Below are 18,943 nucleotides of genomic sequence, written 5' to 3' on the forward strand. Positions count from 1 at the left end.
TGAGCAAATGTATGGAGATGGAAACAAACATGGCTATTTTCAAGAGAGAGTATGAAGTGACCAGTGAAAGGGATATATTATTGAAGAGTATGACTTGAACATGATAAATACTTTTTAGGACTGGATAAGACTCACTCTATAGGGTAAAGCCAGTCTATGGAAATGCTTAATATCTGGACCAAGAACATGACCATGCCTCTTTAATTAATAATACCAATAGTCAATACAACAACAATAATAGCTAGAGCTGTGCTGATTGCTTTACAAATATTATCCCATTTGATCCCCACAACAACCTTGTGAGGTAGGTACTGATATGACCCCCCCTTTTAATTGAAAAACCTGAGGCAAACAGAGGTTAAATGCCTTGCTTAAGGTCACACAACTAGTCCAAGTGAGAGGTCACATTTGAACTCAAGTATTCCTGACCCTGAAAGCTTCTAGGTAGCTCAGTGGAGTGGAGCACTCCCTGGAGTCAATGAGACTTGAGTTCAAATTCAACCTCAGCCTCTTACTAGTTGTATGAACCAAGGCAAGTCACTTAATCTCCTGGTTGCTCTTAATCCATCAGAGAAGGAAATGACAATCCACTCCAATATCTTCTTCAAGAAAACCCTATGGATAAGAGTAAGACACAACTCACCACACCACCAAGCTACCCTAAGAATTGCCTATAAAATGCTAACCAGCTGAATTTTGGAAACTATTGCTGTTCAGCTATAAATAATTTACCTGGATTCTTTAGTTTTCATTCACATGTTTCTGAGATGTATGTATGGAGTCACTGACCTTCACTCCTGTTGCCTCCTCTTTTCTTTTGAACCTGTTATCCAAACTTGTTCATTGGTGTTAGTAAATATTTACTGAAAGTCTACTGAGTATCAGTTCAAATAGTCATTGATATTATCTTTATCATCAAATGTAGGTACTTTGTGCTTCAAGGTGTGTACATGATTTTCTCTCAAGTCTTTTGGGTAATAAGACACATAAAAAATTTTGCTCTGGAGTCAGAGGACCTGGTTTTCATCCACATGTGCTCAGAGACCATATTTAAACCCTTCAAGTCACACTTGGTTCATTTCTATCACTCTACCAAACTGATGCAACCCTCAGTCCTGCTCTGGGGGAGACTGGTATCTAAAAAGACATACTTATTTATAGCTGTCTAAAAGATGTCCAATAGTTGGCAATCCTAATAGGAATAGGCAGTCAATTAACAATGATATAATTGGGGAAAGTGGCTTCCTTAATTCTAACTAAGAAAGCAGGATCACAACCTCAGTTAAGCTTATAGGAACAGTGTATAACTTTTAAAAAAGTTCATTTTAAAATTGAGACTTTATTACATTTTGAAGGGGAGTGAAAAAATAAAATTTCATTAAATCACCCTAAAAAGAAAATAAGACAAAGGAAAAAGAATAAAATTCTGAATGACAAAGGAGGGGAAATATGGAAGATCATTCAAGAGCTGAATGGATAATAAAGGCATTAGATAGATGGATGGTTGCAATTGATGGCTGCTAACTCTGATAATGATAAGAATCTGGGTCTAATGATTAAGGACCAATGCTTTAGTAATCTTTAGAACATCACTAACATTTGTTTTAAATGGAAGCAGGTATTTTTTCCTCCTAGAATGTACTTCTCTCCCCACCAATGGCTGTTGAAGTTGTGTAAGTAGACTCCCATCAATTGAACCTCAATGATGTAGAATTAGTAGCATTTTAGACACAGGTTTGATGCAGAACTAAATTTATCTTTATAATCATTATGATTTGTGAAGAACATTAAAGCTAGAACCCATTCCAGAAGTAGAATTATGTAAAAAGAACAAGTGGGTTTGGAAAGCTTCAGCAGCCACTACTTTCATGCACATACCTTTGGATCAAGTTATTTTTCATTGGTCTTTGGACCAAAATTTCCCCATCTTTAAAACAATTAATTAAGACTAGGTGATTCCTAACGTCCTTAGCAATTCTAAATTCAAAATAATCTTCATCTACTCATGAAAGTAGGGCCTCTATCAGGTACACTCTGTTAAACATATTAGTTTAAGTTACTATATTTTTGGGAAAATCTCTAAGTCAGACTTTTCAGCAATTTATACCGATCCATTTCCTCTGACTTAATCTTAGTTGTGTGGAATTATTGGTGCTAGTGATCATCCAAAGACCCTGAAAGCAAACTGTAAAAGGAAGGCTTAGTGACCCTGGATCTCCACAGTTTTTTTAATCTTTCTTTTCTTTCTTTCTTTTTTTTACATGCAAGGAATGGAATAGCAGTTCAAGAAGTAAAATACTGTGTAAGAATATCAGATGTGGCTGCACCCAGTACCTAATGCAAGACCATGTGTGTGGCACAAGACTGGCCAAAGAACAGCACTCAGGGAGGCAGTAGTTGACTACTGAGAGAACTGGAAAGGGCATATAAATTCTCAGTTTTTATTTCATTCCAGGAGGCTACTGAGAAGCAAGTAGGGTGGAGATATTTTCATGAAAGGTTGTAAAAAACCCTGAAGAAGGTAGAATGGTTTCTAAGTCTAGCCATGGCACTCAATAAGGAACTGCAAAGGGCAGAATGGGTGGGCAGTATTTTGGAGAGATAGTTAGCAGATATTTTCTCAATGGGAGTGAAAGCTCTGGAAAGGGAAATGCCCTACAGTGAACCATTATTTCAGAAATAGCATTCTCCCTTTTATAATGCTTTGCATGTGACTAGACAGCTTGGTTACTAAAACTGAGAAGCTAGAAAAGGGAATGGTAGCCTTTGATCCAAAGACTAATTTCTGTTTTAAATTCTGAGCAATTGGAGACAGCTAGGTGGTGGAGTGGATAGAGCATCAGCCCTGGAGTCAGGAGGAACCTGAGTTTAAATCTGGCCTCAGATACTTAACAATTACCTAGTTGTGTGAACTTGGGCAAGTCACTTAATCCCACTGGTTTACAAAAACTAAAAAAAAAAATTCTGAGCAATGAATTAAACACACATCACTTCAAAAGGTGTTTAAAAGCAAGATGTTATACTAGATATGAGTGGGGCAAAGGTAGATATAGCCCATGATACTGCTATCTAGGAGACTTATATGCAAATGATGATGATAAATGGAACAGTGAGACAAGCATACAGGATGGGCAAGTCCCCTAGAGAGGAGCTCTGAGAAATTCAAAGAGGATCATTTCATCTGGGAATGAAGACAGTCTGAGATAGTGGAGGAAGCAGCACCTTGGTTGAAGAGCATCCCAAGTGCAAAGACCAGATCAGAGCACACTAGGGACAAATGTAAACATATCATATAATATCAGGACATTCAAACAACTTGACCCAAAAGAAAAATCAGGGAAGTTTATAATTTAAAGTCCTTCCTTAGCTTCTTTCAAGACTCACTTCAAGAGCTACCTCAAATAGAAAGCCTTAACTCCTTCTTCCAGTTGTCAGTAGTTTCTTTATTTTCAAATTATCTTATCTTACATTTACTTATAATATCAATTTATATGTGTAATCCCCAGGAGAAGGCAAGTATGGTGAGGGAAAGGATTCCTATTTGTATCTGTGTGTGTGTGTGTGTGTGTGTGTGTGTGTGTTTATTTATAGTTATATGACAGTGTATTGTTTGTATAGTTGTATTACTAGTCCAATGACCATACAGAACAGGGGCTTGGTAAATATTTGTTGATTTGAAATAAGCAATTTTTAAAAAGTGGAGATGATAATGCTATTAATCCTGTGGATCCAACATCTGCTCATAATTAAAGTGGGGCTGCGTTGGGGAAGGAGAAAGAAACCTATATGAAAACATGCTTCTCTAACCCAGTGACCTCTATTGATAATTTTTTTTTAAGTCTCTGTGAAACTGTGCTCCAACATATCAAGGGACAGTCATTCATTTTTCAAAGGTAATCTCTCACAAACCACTTATCCCCTCAAATCTCTACCTGCACACAGTGTTTGCATTAGGGACCGTGATTTATGGATTCCTACTCTTGTGCTAGGGAGGCCTACTTCCTGTTGCCGTGGTTACTTGGATCTCAGTTCAAGGTTAAACTACTCCCAAATCAAAATCAGTGGCAGGCACAGCTTCTAACGGCCTGCTTATTGACTACCCCAGGATGTGTAAAGGTCAAAGACCAAAGCACTGTTTACTGCCTTGAGGGTGAGTCAATATCTTCAATATTTTTGTTCTGTTTCTTCCCAAGTAGTAGTTGCAGCTCAATTACCTTCTCTCCAAGTTTACTGAGGTCACACAGATCATGGAGGAGAATTCACTTCCAAGGTAAGGTGACTTGCCCAAGGTATTGTTAACTAGTAGTGTAGGGGAAGTGTGGGGTGGGTGGAAGGGGAAAGTGGTGGTGGTGGTGGTGATGGAGGAGGATATCAGCATCACCTTTTCCTTAGATAGCACTTGAAATGTCATGCTTAAAATCTCATTTTAGACTTAGAACCTTATTGTTAAGTTTTAAGCAGAACTGAAAATATATATAAGGGAACTCTGGCTCAGAGAGCAGGTGATCTGCTCAAGGTAATACAGCTCACAGATAAACATAAACTGAGGCAGTGCATATGAGGTATGTTTAGGAACAATCCAGATGGAAAAGAGGGTTCATGTGATACAAGTAGAATATATGTGTGTGTGTGTGTGTGTGTGTGTGTGTATATATATATATATATATATACACATACATATATTACCTTGAATCCCAAGGTAATTGCACCTGAGTTTTATTCTGTTTAGAGAAGAAAAGCATTGAATAAGGGACTGATATGGCAATTTCTTTTTCCTTTTTGGTTATTTTTTATTTAAGTTTTATTCATGTGTTTTGTTTTTATAATACAATGTTTAGAGATTATTCCTACTTTGTAAGAGGTCTCTTCTAACAAGGTAAAACAGTTAAGTAAAACTTATGATACAGTGGCTTGATTTAAAATGCATGAAACATTTTATATCTGTAGTAATACTCCTCTCTAAAAAAATAGCAGAAATCTATTTTCTCTCCCTTACATCCCTAACCCAATTGGAAAAAGAAGAGAAAAACAATTTTCTTATAACAAATATGCAGAGTCAAGAAAAATAAATTCCCTCAATGGCTGTACACTATATATATATATATATATATATATATATATATATATATATATATATATATATATATATATATATATATCTCCCAATCCATTCCCTAATTCATTCATCACCTCTCTATAATGAATAGTGTATTTCATCTCTGGTTTCTGGAATCATGAATCCTGATTGTTTTGATCAGAGTCCTTATAGCTTTCAAAAGAGTTTTTTTAACAGTATTGTTAGTCTACTCCTTAAGAATTTTTGATAACATGGAGTTGAATCTAATTTTTAGAGTCTTACAAATGACTTTTAAGTTCAATGGAATTTCATTATCAAGCACTTAGAATGTATAAAGAATGCTAAGTTCTGGGGATATAAAGAAAGGAAAAAAAAAACCCCAGTCTCTGCCTTCAAGGAGCTCACAATCCAGCTAGGGAACCAACATGCAAATAACCATGTACATACAAGTTGTAATATGGTATAGATTGAAGAACATAAAAGGAAGATAACAGTAGCAAGAACAGATCGGGAGATGGCACAGTGGATAGAGTACCAGCCCTGTTGTCACTAAGACCTGAATTCAAATCCAGCCTCAGACACTTAATAATTACCTAGCTGTGTGACACTGAGCAAGTCACTTAACCCCACTGTCTTGAAAAAAAAACTTAAGAAAAAACAAAATGGGAAAGGTCTCTTGTAGAAGACAGGATTTGAACCAAGCCTTGAGGGAGCTGGAGAATTGAAGAGGCAGAACTGAGCAGGGAGATCATTTCATATGGGAATACAGAATATATGAAGAATAATGTAGCTAGATCATAGGTTTTTTGGAGGTGAGTGAAGCATATGTAAGACTAGAATTGAAGGAAAAGACTAGTTTGTGAAGGACTTCAAACAGCAAACAGAGGAATTGATATACATCCTAAAGGTAAGAAGGAGCCACTGGAGTTCATTGAGTAGGGGATGGAGAGTGACATGTTCATACCTGCTTTTTAGGAAAATAACTTTAGCAGATAAGTGGAGAAGAATTGGAGTGGAAGAAGCAAGGCAAGGAAGTCAGCTAGATTACTGTAATCATCTAGGTGAAAGGTGATGATAGTCTATATGGGGGGGTGGCTATGTGATTAGAGATTAGGGGATACATACATACCAACACACACATAATCCCATATGCGTACGTGCATATATAGACATACACACATATACATACACATATATTTTACATTCTAAGATGAAGACAGTAAGAGTAAGAGTCTGAGAATGGATCTCATTTTAAGAATTTTTTCTGTCAGTGGACAAGCTCACAGAAAACATTTTCAATAAATTATCAAGCAAATCTGCTCTAATTCAGTTTCCACTGGTTATCACTTATTTTGTGCAATGTTCCTTGCTTCATCTCTGACTAGAGATGTCTCATAATGACAACAGTTTTAGACTCAATATAGGGACAGATATTTAGGACGTATAGAAGAAACAATTTTAGAGTTGCTCTTAGCATTCAGTTTAAATGACTTGTCCAGGAATGTACAACCAGTGGGGTGAGGACTGAATTCAGGTCTTCCTCTCTTTGTGTTTTTTTTTTTTTTTGGTAAGGCAAACAGGGTTAAGTGGCTTGCCCAAGGCCACACAGCTAGGTAATTATTAAGTGTCTGAGACCGGATCTGAACCCAGGTACTCCTGACTCCAGGGCCGGTGCTTTATCCACTACGCCACCTAGCCGCCCCTGTCTTCCTCTCTTTGATGTGAACTCTATCTGCTCAACAAAATGTTCCCCTCAATAGAGGGGACTGAAACACAACACTTAACTTAATCCAAGTCTTACTTCTGTCTTTCACTAATTTTTTTTCTGATCAAACTCAAGAAGCAGCCACAATTAATAATCTGTGCTCATCTGTACAGCACAAAAATTGAACCCTTGAATTATTCCATACATCTCCTGCAAACCACAAGCTTCTTGGACTGTCTTCTCTTTATGGCTCGCAATACACTGGGCACAAGGGTGAGCACATAGAAGCTGCTCAATAAACACTTGCTCACTGACCAAAGATGCCAAGTAGAACCTTTCTAATATGTAGCATATTGGACTGGGAGCCAAGAGAACAGATAGTAAAAACTCTATTCCTTGAGTCTTTGGGTAGGTTCCTTAATTCCTATTTTCTCTGTTTTGTCATATCTAAAATAAGTAAATTGGACTAGGCAGTTTCTAAGTTCTCATAACTCTTAATTTTTTCATTCTACACTTGCCAAATCTATAATTAGTACTTAATAAATACTTTATTCATTCATTAATTTATCCATTCAAACTTCCAAATAACTATTCAACTATAATTCTCAACCATTTATCCATACAAACTTTCAAATAATTATTCTCTTGCCTTTTTTCTATTTTGCATCTTATTACTTCTGAAATATGGGCAGATATGGCCTAAAATGATTACATGACTTGGAAACTTTCACTTGGAACCTTACACAGAATCATAGATATTCATTAAAGCTTCCTTGTCTTTCTATATATTTCAATGGGGTGAAGAAGTGAGTTGCCTAGACTTTAGTAGTTTCTTTAACCCTGACATATATGTATGTATGTATGTACATACACACACACACACACACACATATACATACATCCATCCCTTGGGCTTACAACAGAAATTTCAACCTTTTCTCTCTCTTGAGAGTTCCAGTTATGTATGACCTAAGTCAGACGGTCTTAGTCAGTAGCAATTCCTTTCACAGAATAAAAGTAAAGGCCAGACCAGTGGACTCCAGGGAATTTACATGGAATTTTCCACTAGGATGTTGTGAAGAGCAGTTTGAAAAGGGATAACCGAGGTATGTTTTCACTTTTAAAAAAGTTATGTCCCAACTCTGGAAATCATAGGTGAGGGCCCTGTCCCAACGATGTTTGCAGGTACATTTGTCAATACCATTAAGCTTTACTTGATAAGTAGCAGGCTGTAAAGTTCCTTGAAGATGAGACATTTTCATTTTTATCTTTTTATGTCCAGACTAGCATGGTAGTACTTAATAATGAAATCCAAGACCAATATGTAGATGTTATGGTCCTAGGGTTAAATATACTAGAATACATTAAAAATATTAGAGTACTGGTCCTTACTATGCAACTACATATTTCTAATTCTATTGTCACTGAATAGGTTGGAAATCAGTGCATCTAATGAACCAAATGTTGCAGACCTGAGGTCCCTGGCCCTCCTCTATAAAAAGAGTATTTCCCTATATTGTCCCCTAATGCACAGAGCTCAATACAAGCTAATGCAAGATTCTCACACAAGCTCTTCCATCTATATCCTGTGTATGTGTTTAGTCACACGTTGCATCTGTATGGTAATGTAGATCTCCTTGCTAACTGGGTCACATTATTTGCATTTTGATTGCTGCTTATTCAGAGGATGCATTAAGTGGGGGGGGGGGGGAGAGAAGTCTGATTTCACCAGCTTGTGTGTGTGTGTGTGTGTGTGTGTGTATGCATATACACATATAAATAAATAAGTACCTATTTACTGATTTGAGAGAATCAGTCAAAACTTGCTCTCCTCTCATGGACAAACTGGCAGGAGCCTGTTCATATAGGGATGCTAGGACTGTATCATGATAAATGCAGTTATGGAAACTAATTATTCTTCTTAATGCAGTATCAGTCACTATCTGGCTAGAGACATTAATTTAGCATACATTATCCTTGTTAAATGGTTGTCTCTTTAATATATAGAAAAGCTCTGTTGTTTTAACATTGCCATCAATGGACTTTCTTTATACCACTCACTTTAATTGATCTAAAAAAAGAATAATCTCTCTCTCTCTCTCTGTCTCTCTGTGCCTCTCTCTCTCTCTCTCTCTCTCTCTCTCTCTCTCTCTCTCTCACACACACACACACACACACACACACACACACACAATCTGTGTCCTGAGAAGGCCCAAGACAGAATAAAAAGGGGGTAAAAAAGTCACAGAAACCTAGACCCATCATTACATAGATCTTGCACTCTTTATCTCTAGTAGTTCAGTCAGAAGAGCTAATACCATGATGATAGCTTTGAAATCTCTTAGGAATTGGATGAAGGGAAGCGATAGTGATGAACTCCCAGCTAATAAACACAGAGTGCTTATTTCGGCAGAATGATCAATTCCTAGATGTCCTGAGGCTTGTCTGATACAGTTGATTTACTCATCCTCAGTTACCTCACTAATAAAGCCAAAGTCCACCATCAGATTACGGAGGAGCCCAGAATTTCTTAAAGGGACGGCAAGATATGGAGTGTAGGTGTTCTTGGGCCACTGGACCACACAGCTGTCCCACAGCTGCACTCCCTCTGATGAAGGCTTACAGTTGATCATCTTGAGACCAGTGCAGTAATGCAATTAATTTATCTTGTTAGTGGAAATTTAATGCAATGATCTAAAAGAATTCTTACATATTGTGATAAACTTTAGTGCCTCCGGGTGGTTCCTCATGCATTGGTCTTGTTTCACATCTCATCCATTATGTAAATGAGATGTGGAAATAGTTTGAGTTTCTCCAATGTCTCTCTGCACTGATGGATTGGAGAAAGTCAGTCTTACTGAAACTAATAAGGTAAAGTGCATTTCACTATTCTCTTCTACTTGGTTGGATCTGTAAGCTTGTGTTCAAAAAATGTGAGGCAGTATACATATAAACACACATGCATACATATAAATATATATGGATCTGTGTTTATGTACAAGTATGTGTACATTTGACAATTAGTGTCCTAGATAATTTCTCTACTGACAGACAAGAGAGTGGTTTGAACTAAGTAAGCCCTGGGTTGGTTGGGAGCTACATTAGCTCCAACTAGACACAATATAATGTTAGAATGGAACTCATAGCTTATAGCTTATTAAAGTGTCTAACAGACATCTAGCATAAAGAACATGGTCAAAAGAAATTGATTTTCCAATTTGATTTAAAAGAAAAGGTGCTTAAAAAGTGTGAATAACAAAGGAACAAAGGTGGCTTCCAGATAATTCTGGAAGGAGGGGAAATGATCAGAGGATCAGAATTTTTGTGGTAGGGATGCTGAAAGGATAGGAGTCATTAAGATAGGGTTGAAAAGAGTGTACTCTTACAAATCAGGAGGCTTTGGTTCAAATTTGGCGTACAACAAATATTGGCAGTTTGACATTGGGCAAATCCCTTAACTTCCCTGAGGCTTAGTTTTATTATCTGGAAAATGGGATCTCTAATACATGCAGTATTTATTTTAATAGCTATTGGAAAGACAGCACTTTGCAAATCTTGGAGTATTTTGATTTGAATTACTATAACTCTAAGATCAAAAAGGAAATTTATTGAACAGAGGACTTTGGAAATTAGGAAGGTAATTTTAAAATTCCAGTTCAAAATTCATAGGAAGTGCACAGGATAACCGGGGTTATAGTCTCATAGGAGAAGTAAATAATTGTGCTGCAGATTTCCATCTCCCACTAATTTCATTTGGAAGGCTAAGAAAAGGGAGCTAAAAATAGCCAAGGCAGGATGCTATTAAAATATAAAAAAAAGTATTTTGCAAGAGGTAGCCTCAGCACATGATGGACTTTGGTGCCAGATAGGTGACAGTAAAAAGAAAGCTAAAAATAAAATTTCAAAATCTCTCTGGTGGTTTTAATCCATTAGAAGAATTCAGGCTTTGAGTAGAGAAAGAGACTTTCAAGGGAAGGAATAACAACACATTTTACCTCAGAAGGAGTCAATGACAAAAAGGGTCAAAATCAAGATGATCAAAAATATTGAGTTTGAAGAGACTTCTGACCAACTCATAACTGAAAAGGAATTCCTTAACATCCCAGTTTTGTCTCTCTGGGGCCAAGCAAAACAAATCTAACCTCTCTTCCATAAGAAATCCTTCAAATACTTAAAGGTATGTTCCTCCAAGTTTTCTCTTACACTGGATTACCCCAGTTCTTTCAAACCATGCCTTATGACATAGCCAAGGCCTTTCACCATTTCAGTGACTTTTTTTTGGACACTTTCTAACTTAACAATGCCTTTAAAAAGCAAACTCAGAACTGAGAACTGAACCCAATACTCCATATGTGGCCTAACCAAGACAGGGTCCAGAGGGCCTCATTCCTGGCCACTGTTTTTCTTTAGGCAGCCCAGGCTACCACATAATGCTATAATTCATGCTAAATCTAGAGTTCACTAAAAGACCCACATCCTTTTTTCAGGAAAACTACTCTCTAGCTTTGCCTCTTATCCTTTTCTTGGGAAGATGATTTTTCTTAGTCAAATATAAGACTTCAAATTTACCCCTTTTGAATTTCATCTTACTATATTTTAGCCTGTCAAAACTTTTCTGAATCTTGGTCATCCAGAGTGTTAAGTATCCTGTTCCTCCTAATTTTCTGTCATCTGAAAAATCTGATGAGCATGCCATTTATGTCTTTAATTTAAGTTGCTAATCTAAATGTTAAACCAACCATGGTTAAACATAGACCCCTGGGGAACTTTCATGGAGACCTCCTGCCAAGTTGACACTGACCCATTAATAACTACTCTTTTAGAACAGTCATTTAATCAGTTTCAAAACCACCTAATTGTATTATCATCTAGTTCACATCTTTCCATCTACAAGATACTTTATTAAAAATTTTGCTAAAACAGGCAAAATATATCTACAATGTTCTTTGGAACTATTAATTTAGTTACCTTGTCAATAAAGGAAATAAGGTTTGGCTTCAACAACTTTTTTGATGGCACATATCAGCTTTTCATAACTATCCTTTCTAGATATACATTAATCATTTTTTCAATGACCAGTTTGAGAATTTTCCCAGAAATCAAAGTCAAGTTGGCTGGCTTAAAGGTTAGACTCTGAGCTCTTCCCTTTTTTGAAAGTTAGGGCATCTGGAGGGATCTGCATGAACTGATGCTGAGCAAGATGAGCTGAACCAGAAAAACACTGTACATCCTAACAGCAACATGGGGGTGTTGATCAACCTTGATGAACTTGCTTATTCCATCAGTGTAACAATCAGGGACAATTTTGGGTGGTCTGCAATGGAGAATAGCATCTGTATCCAGATAAAGAACCATGGAGTTTGAACAAAGTTCAAGGACCATTCTCTTTAATTTAGGAAAAAAACGAATATCTTATTGTCTGATCTTGTTATCTCTTTTACTTTATGTTTCTTCCTTACAGATATGATTTCTCTCTCATCACACTCAATTTGGATCAATGTACAACATGGAAACAATGTAAAGATTGACAAGTTGCTTTCTGTGGGGGGGGGTGGGGGAGGGAAGTAAGATTGGTGGAAAAATTGTAAAACTCAAAATAAATAAAATCTTTAATAAAAGAAAAAAGAAAGAAAGTTAGGGCATCTGCTCCTTTCCAAGCCTGTGATACCCATTCTATTTGCTGAAATCTTTCAACTATCACTGAGATTCAAAAATAATATATTCAAAAATAACATATTCAAAAATAACATGCTTTCAGAACCTGAAGATATAAATTATTTTAGTCAAATAATCTGACTTCAGAGCCAGCTAAGTGGTACTAATGGTTAGAACACTGGGCCCTGGAGTCAGGAAGACCTGACTTCCAGTACTGCCAAAGGAAACTCAGTTGTTTCATTTTTCCTCATTTTTAAAAGGAAGATAAGAATAGTGAGTATATTCTAGGGTTATTGAAAAGATCAAATGAGATAATATTTGTAAATTGTTTATCATAATGCTTGGTATAGAGAAAGCACTTAATAAATGCTTTTCTCCTTTCTTTGAATTCATCAGTTCCCCAAGGAAACCCAGGATGTTCTTGCTTGTTTATCTTGGTTAGTAACTTCTTGTGAAGTATTTCTATTTTGTCATTTTCTAGTACAAGATAATTCTCCATGGTGGGAAAAATGAAAACTGAAAAGTTCTCTCTTTCTCTTGTTCCTTTCTTTCCATCATTTTTCATTCCATGCAGTAGACCCATCCCTTCTTTGATTTTCATTTGCTGAATATTACTTTTTATTTTTATTTTGCAAGGCAATGGGGCTAAGTAGCTTGCCCAAGGCCACACAGCTAGGTAATTATTAAGCATCTGAGTCTGGATTTGAACTCAGGTACTCCTGACTTCAGGGCCGGTGCTCCATCCACTGCGCCACCTAGCCAACCCCCTGAATATTACTTTTAAAAGAGGGCCCTTTTAGCAATAAAAAAAAAATGTGCATACCCTTTGATCCAGCAATATCACTACTGGGTTTATACCCTGAAGAGATCATGTAAAAGGGGGGGGGATCACTTATACAAAAATATTCATAGCAACCCTGTTTCTGGTGGCAAAGAATTGGCAATTGCATGAATGTCCATCAGTTGGGGAATGGCTGAACAAATTGTGGTATATGTTCATTATGGAACACTATTGTTCTATTAGAAATGAGGAGGGATGGGAATTCAGAGAAGCCTGGAAGGATCTGCATGAACTGATGCTGAGTGAGATGAGCAGAATGAGCAGAACATCATATACCATAACAGCAACATGGGGGTGATGATCGATCTTAATGGACTTGCTCATTCCATCAGTACAACAATCAGGGACAGTTTGGGGGTATCTGAGATGGAGAATACCATCTGATTCCAAGAGGGAGTTGTGGAGTTTGAACAAAGGCCAAAGACTATTACTTTTAGTTTTAAAAAACTATTATCTTATTATGTAATTTTGCTTCTTATATTTCATTTTTTTTTCCTTGAGGACATGGTTTCTCTTTCAACACATTGAGCTTAGATCAATATATAGTATGGAAACAATATAAAGACTATCAGACTGTCTTCTATGGGGGGGGAAGCAAGATTAGGGAAAAAATTGTAAAATTCAAAAATAACTAAAGAAATTAAATTAAAAATAAATGAGGGCCCCTTTGCCTTCTCTGACACTATTTTTAGAGTACCATACAGTGCTTAGATATTCCTCCTCAGTTACCTGAATTTATTCATTTTTTAATACAATTTAAATTAGAGTAATTTTTAAATTCCCATTAATTCTAGAAACTCTAATAGGAAAAGTAAGTTGCAAGGTGCTTTGATACAGACAGGTAACAGGACTTGTTAAGTTTCTTTATTGGCACTAATGGTCTTAGAAACCAGTACTTAAACTTTTTAATATATTAAAATAATGTGCATTGGTACAATTTTTCCTTTTATGTGCTACCCTAGAAATTTCCCTGTTTTTACATTTTTTCCTGTACTTACATACATTTACATTTAGTTGTTTTGCTTTGAACTTTAAAACTTAATTTCAAGATCACATAGTATTTCCCATATACACTGTAATTTTGGCAACAAGCTTTCCTGGAAAAGCAGGAAAATTTTGGTCTGAAATAATGATAAAAGGTATTGCAATAGTTAATGCTTAATAAATTGATGTAGAAAACATCATAGGAAATATATAATGAAATGAATATAAGAAAGTAAGAAAAAAAAGAATCTAGGAATCATAGATTCGTGGATTTCTAGACCCACAGATAGTATAAACAAAATGAAATTAAGTTAGTGCAAACTAAATTTATGCCCCATTTAACCTCCAAACCCAAAACACTAGCACTTCTTTGATAAATTTCCTCTATATAAATCTATGGATTTTATTCTCATTCTTTCATTAGTCTTTCTTCTTTTCCTTCTTGCAGCATGAGATAGGAATATAGGAGATTGATTATCCAGGAATCCTGAGACAGGAAATAAGAAGAGGAATGAATATCTAGGTAATTGTCATGAAATCATATTATTGACTTTGTTTTCAAATCACTTCTCATTGCATATCAAGGAGAATGGAAGATTTGCAGTCCAGTATAACAAGGTAAGTTGCTTTTTTTCCCTAACTCCTTCCTCAGCCAGTCACCTGGCTAGAGATAGACACCTAGTCAATGAGAACAGGGTGCTGACTGCTAACCTTTGCTGCTCAGAAGAAGAGTAATGAGCACATTATTCTTGGAGGGGGTGGGAATTGATACAGCTGTCAGAAGTAACACACATTGCTTTGATAGCTGAGGTGGAATGCCAGCATCTTAAGCATAATAAAAATGAACACCAAGTATGAGTGCTATTCATTCAATTTCTAAAATATCTGTGCTTGTTATATCATAAATAAATAATAGCTAAGCATGTGCAGAGCACTCTATTATTCAAAGATGCCTTCAACATGGCCATTGTCCTCAAGATGCTTAGAGTTGTATGAAAATTATTGTTAAAAATTAAATTCTATTTTAAATCAAAGTTATTTAGTAATTAAAGGAATACTACAAAAAATCTTTCTATAAAATGAAAAATTTCTGTTTCAGAGTGATTAATTACTGTTCTCTGTTCTGCCATTGTCACCTCCAACTTAAAATGATAGACTTCAAGAGTTGTAAAGAGCCTTAGAAGTTATCACAGGCTTACATTGAATATAGAGCAAGCTGTGCTAGCCCATCTATCCCATCTCTAAGCACTCCACAAAAATCAAGAATCATCTTTTCATTTTACAGAGGGGAGATAGTGAGATTTTTAGGAGGGGGAAAGATTTGCCAAAGATCAAAACAGTATAGATTATGAATTTAGTGTTGAAGAGAACTTAAAGGTCATCTAATTCAAACCCCTCAATTTAAAGAGGAGGAAAACAAGGGCAAACTGTCTTTATCAATGTCAGAGAGATAATTAAATGGCAGGGACAGGATTTGAACTCATGTCTTATTGTGCCACCATGCTTCAAAAAGGGAGAGTTTTGTTTCAAATACTTTCTTTGGGAGCTCTGGGTCATGAAGCTCTGGGTCTTAGAAATAAAACTCTTCTAGTAACTTTTGGTCACTTCTGTACCAACCTCATGTCCTTACTCCAGCTCCAAGACTATACCAAGTTAGGCTGAATTATCTTCAACTAGAGAACTAGAATGAGATGTTAATGTACTTTTTCCTAAATCAAGAGAATGTAGTATGTGTTTGTTAAAGCACCATAGTGGTATGTAGATTTCTATGCATCTAGGATAGTTCAAAAAGTATTTGGTGAGGAAGATGGGGTTAGTATTATTCCTTCTAAATCTTGTTCTTTATACTTTCCTGAGGAGCTAATATGGATTTTTCATTTAAATCCCAGAGACTTTTCCTGCAGTTACAGGCCATGCCATAACCCCTGGGAGGTCAGAAAGGAAAAGAGAGAGGTGGGGAAGGGAGAGGGACATGAAGTTTCCTATGCATTTCCCTTAGACAAAGAAGATGGAGTAAGAGAATCATTCACAGATAGTTTCTTTGTCAGTCGCTGGCTTGTTTCTTAATTCCATTTCTGTAGCTTTGGGTGCAAGCACATAATAGTCTAATGCAGGATTAAGAAGTGGCAGAACCTGCTGAAATACTAATTCTGATTGAATTCTTGATTAGGCCACAAAACTGTGGAAAATCCCTATAAATGCACAGAGCTAAGACATAATTTCCAGGTTCCTTGTGAGCCTGAGTTATAAGCTGCCTGAAGAGAGAAAGGGAAAATAACAACAGGGTTTAGGAAACAAATGAATGGCCAAGAGGTGTCACTGAAGCATACATAGTACTTTCTAAAAGATGCAGTAGAGACAATGTTGTTTTTCATTCCATGAGCCACCCCTGGCAGCATCTCCAATGGACTGGGGAACTCTGAAGATTTCCAGATTTTGAAACCAGCAATGTTATTTTCCTTCTCCAAACTGAAGCAAGTGAAAGAGATCAAATGTGTTGGGCATTTTAAAAAATAAATAAGTGAGGCTCAAGGTCACCAACAAAAAGAAAAGAAAAAAAGTAAAAACATGGAATTTGAAACCAGATCCTCTGATTTCAAAGATGGTAATTTTTCTGAATTTGCTTTACCTATCTATAGACAGAATTAGAACACTGAGTGACTGGTACTAATATCCTGAAGATCCATGCCACTCCTTATCCTAGGACCAACAATATACCAGTTAGTTCCTTTCCCTTCCCCCTCCATAGTAAACTCATCTTTCTCCCTCCTTAGCTTCTATTCTCTGTTGTCCTCCTGTCCATTGAATCTGGAGTTCTTTACTTGGGGACTATAAATTTTTTGAAAAATGATTTCCCTTGTAATCATATATATTTTATTTTATGCAGTTAGTCATTATCAATAAGAAATAATCTTTTCTTCTTTAACATTTACTCTCTATAGCTCTCAAGTTCCCACACCCCCAATAATTTCCCTACTTGGTTCACAGTCGTCCATGTCCCAAATTCCTTTGAATACTCTGACAAACAATCCATCAACATCATCAACTCTCATGATCTGCTGGGAAATATTTAACAAGAACTTTGACACACAAAATTTAATATGAATTATTGGTAGCATTTTCTTCACCACTCTAATTCTAGACAATCAGTAAAACAACAAATTAAACTTCAATTTGTATTGTCAATTTGAAAATGCTCACATTGAAAATTTAGCAATTGATAAACTTTCTTTTCAAATTCTTTCCAAATTACCCAAATCTACCTCAACACCTTTACTTTCTCCAAGCTGTTATGGCCTTTCTGTCTGGCTGCCTTCCACAGACTCTGTATCTTGTTGCACCTAGTTATTTCCTCCATTTAACTGTGAATTCTTTGAGGGCAGGAATTGTTGTGGTCTTTCTTTATATCCCTGTACTCAGTACTGGGTCTGGACAAGTAAGTGCTCACTGATTAAGTGACTGGCTCAATTACACACCAGGAGAGTAGAAAGTCATTCTTCCTACTCTGAAAGGTCCACATATATGCATAACTACCACATATACATTGCATGAATTTATCCTAGCTACCCAAATTTCTAATTGTGACCTATATGTTATTATATATTCCTCATGTGACTCAGCTCCTTAAAGTCAAAAAGTACAACATATACTCCTTTCAAATTGTCTACATATAACAAACAGCCAAGGACTAGACCCAGAAAAGGTATATGATCAATATTTTTTGAGTTCTATTAATATTTATTCATAAGGTTCTTTGGCTAAAAATGCCAGAAAAAAATTTTAAAAAGAAGGAAAGAAAGAAAAGAAACCACACATATACTCCAAATATTTGAAAAAGAAACAACATTGCATTTTTTCCTTAGAATAAATCTTTCACCAATTTAATGAATATTATAATCAAGACAGTAAGAATTTTATAATTTGGAGAATCCTCACAGAAGCAAGTGCTTTTATGAGTCCATTTTAGGATGGATGAAATGTAGAGAGGCATGTAATTGCAAGTATCATCAGTTCTAAAGAAGGACAAGCATAGACAAGATAAAGTCTACGTGATAATGGTGAGTCAAAGGAAACTGCATCTTGGGATGCTAAGACTATAGCTTAGATCAGAGGTGTCAAGTTCAAATAGAAATGGATCCCTCTACATATTGACTTAGAAAACCTCAAAAGAGTATTATCTATGTTGTATTGTATTTTTAGGGCAGCCAGGTGGTTTAGTGGGAAAAGTATGACCTCCAGAATCAGGAAGGTTCATCTTACTAAATCTGGAATCTGTTCTCTCACACTTACTAGCTGTGTGACTTTGGGCATATTACTTAATCCCTGTTTTCCTCAGTTTCCTCACCTGCAAAATAAAGAGAAGGACATGGCAGACCACTCTAGTATCTTTGTTAAGAAAACCCCAAAGGAGATCATAAAGAGTTGGATATATTGAATAACCATTGAATTTTTATTTATTTTGTTAAACATTTCCCAATTACATCTTAATCTGGTTTGTTTTTGCTACTGCATGGGCTCATGGACACAAGTTTGACATCTCTGGCTTTAGCTATTCACTCTTTCACCTAGGTACTTTAGAGTTCATCAGGCCCAGCTCCCTTATTTTAGAGAAGAAAGTTCCCCTGAAGAGGGGAAAGAATTAATCCAAAAGCACAAAAATTGAGAAACTGGCTTTCAACTA

The 18,943-nt window shown here is 36.2% G+C and overlaps 1 protein-coding gene across 5 annotated transcripts in view; it reads right to left on the reverse strand.

The window, feature by feature from the left end:
- Positions 1–18,943, reverse strand: part of SETBP1 (SET binding protein 1) — a 488,090-nt gene that overhangs the window by 38,168 nt on the left and 430,979 nt on the right. The window lies entirely within an intron of this gene.

The sequence above is a fragment of the Macrotis lagotis genome, chromosome X (genome assembly GCF_037893015.1).
Source record: "Macrotis lagotis isolate mMagLag1 chromosome X, bilby.v1.9.chrom.fasta, whole genome shotgun sequence".
Classification (NCBI taxonomy): domain Eukaryota; kingdom Metazoa; phylum Chordata; class Mammalia; order Peramelemorphia; family Peramelidae; genus Macrotis; species Macrotis lagotis.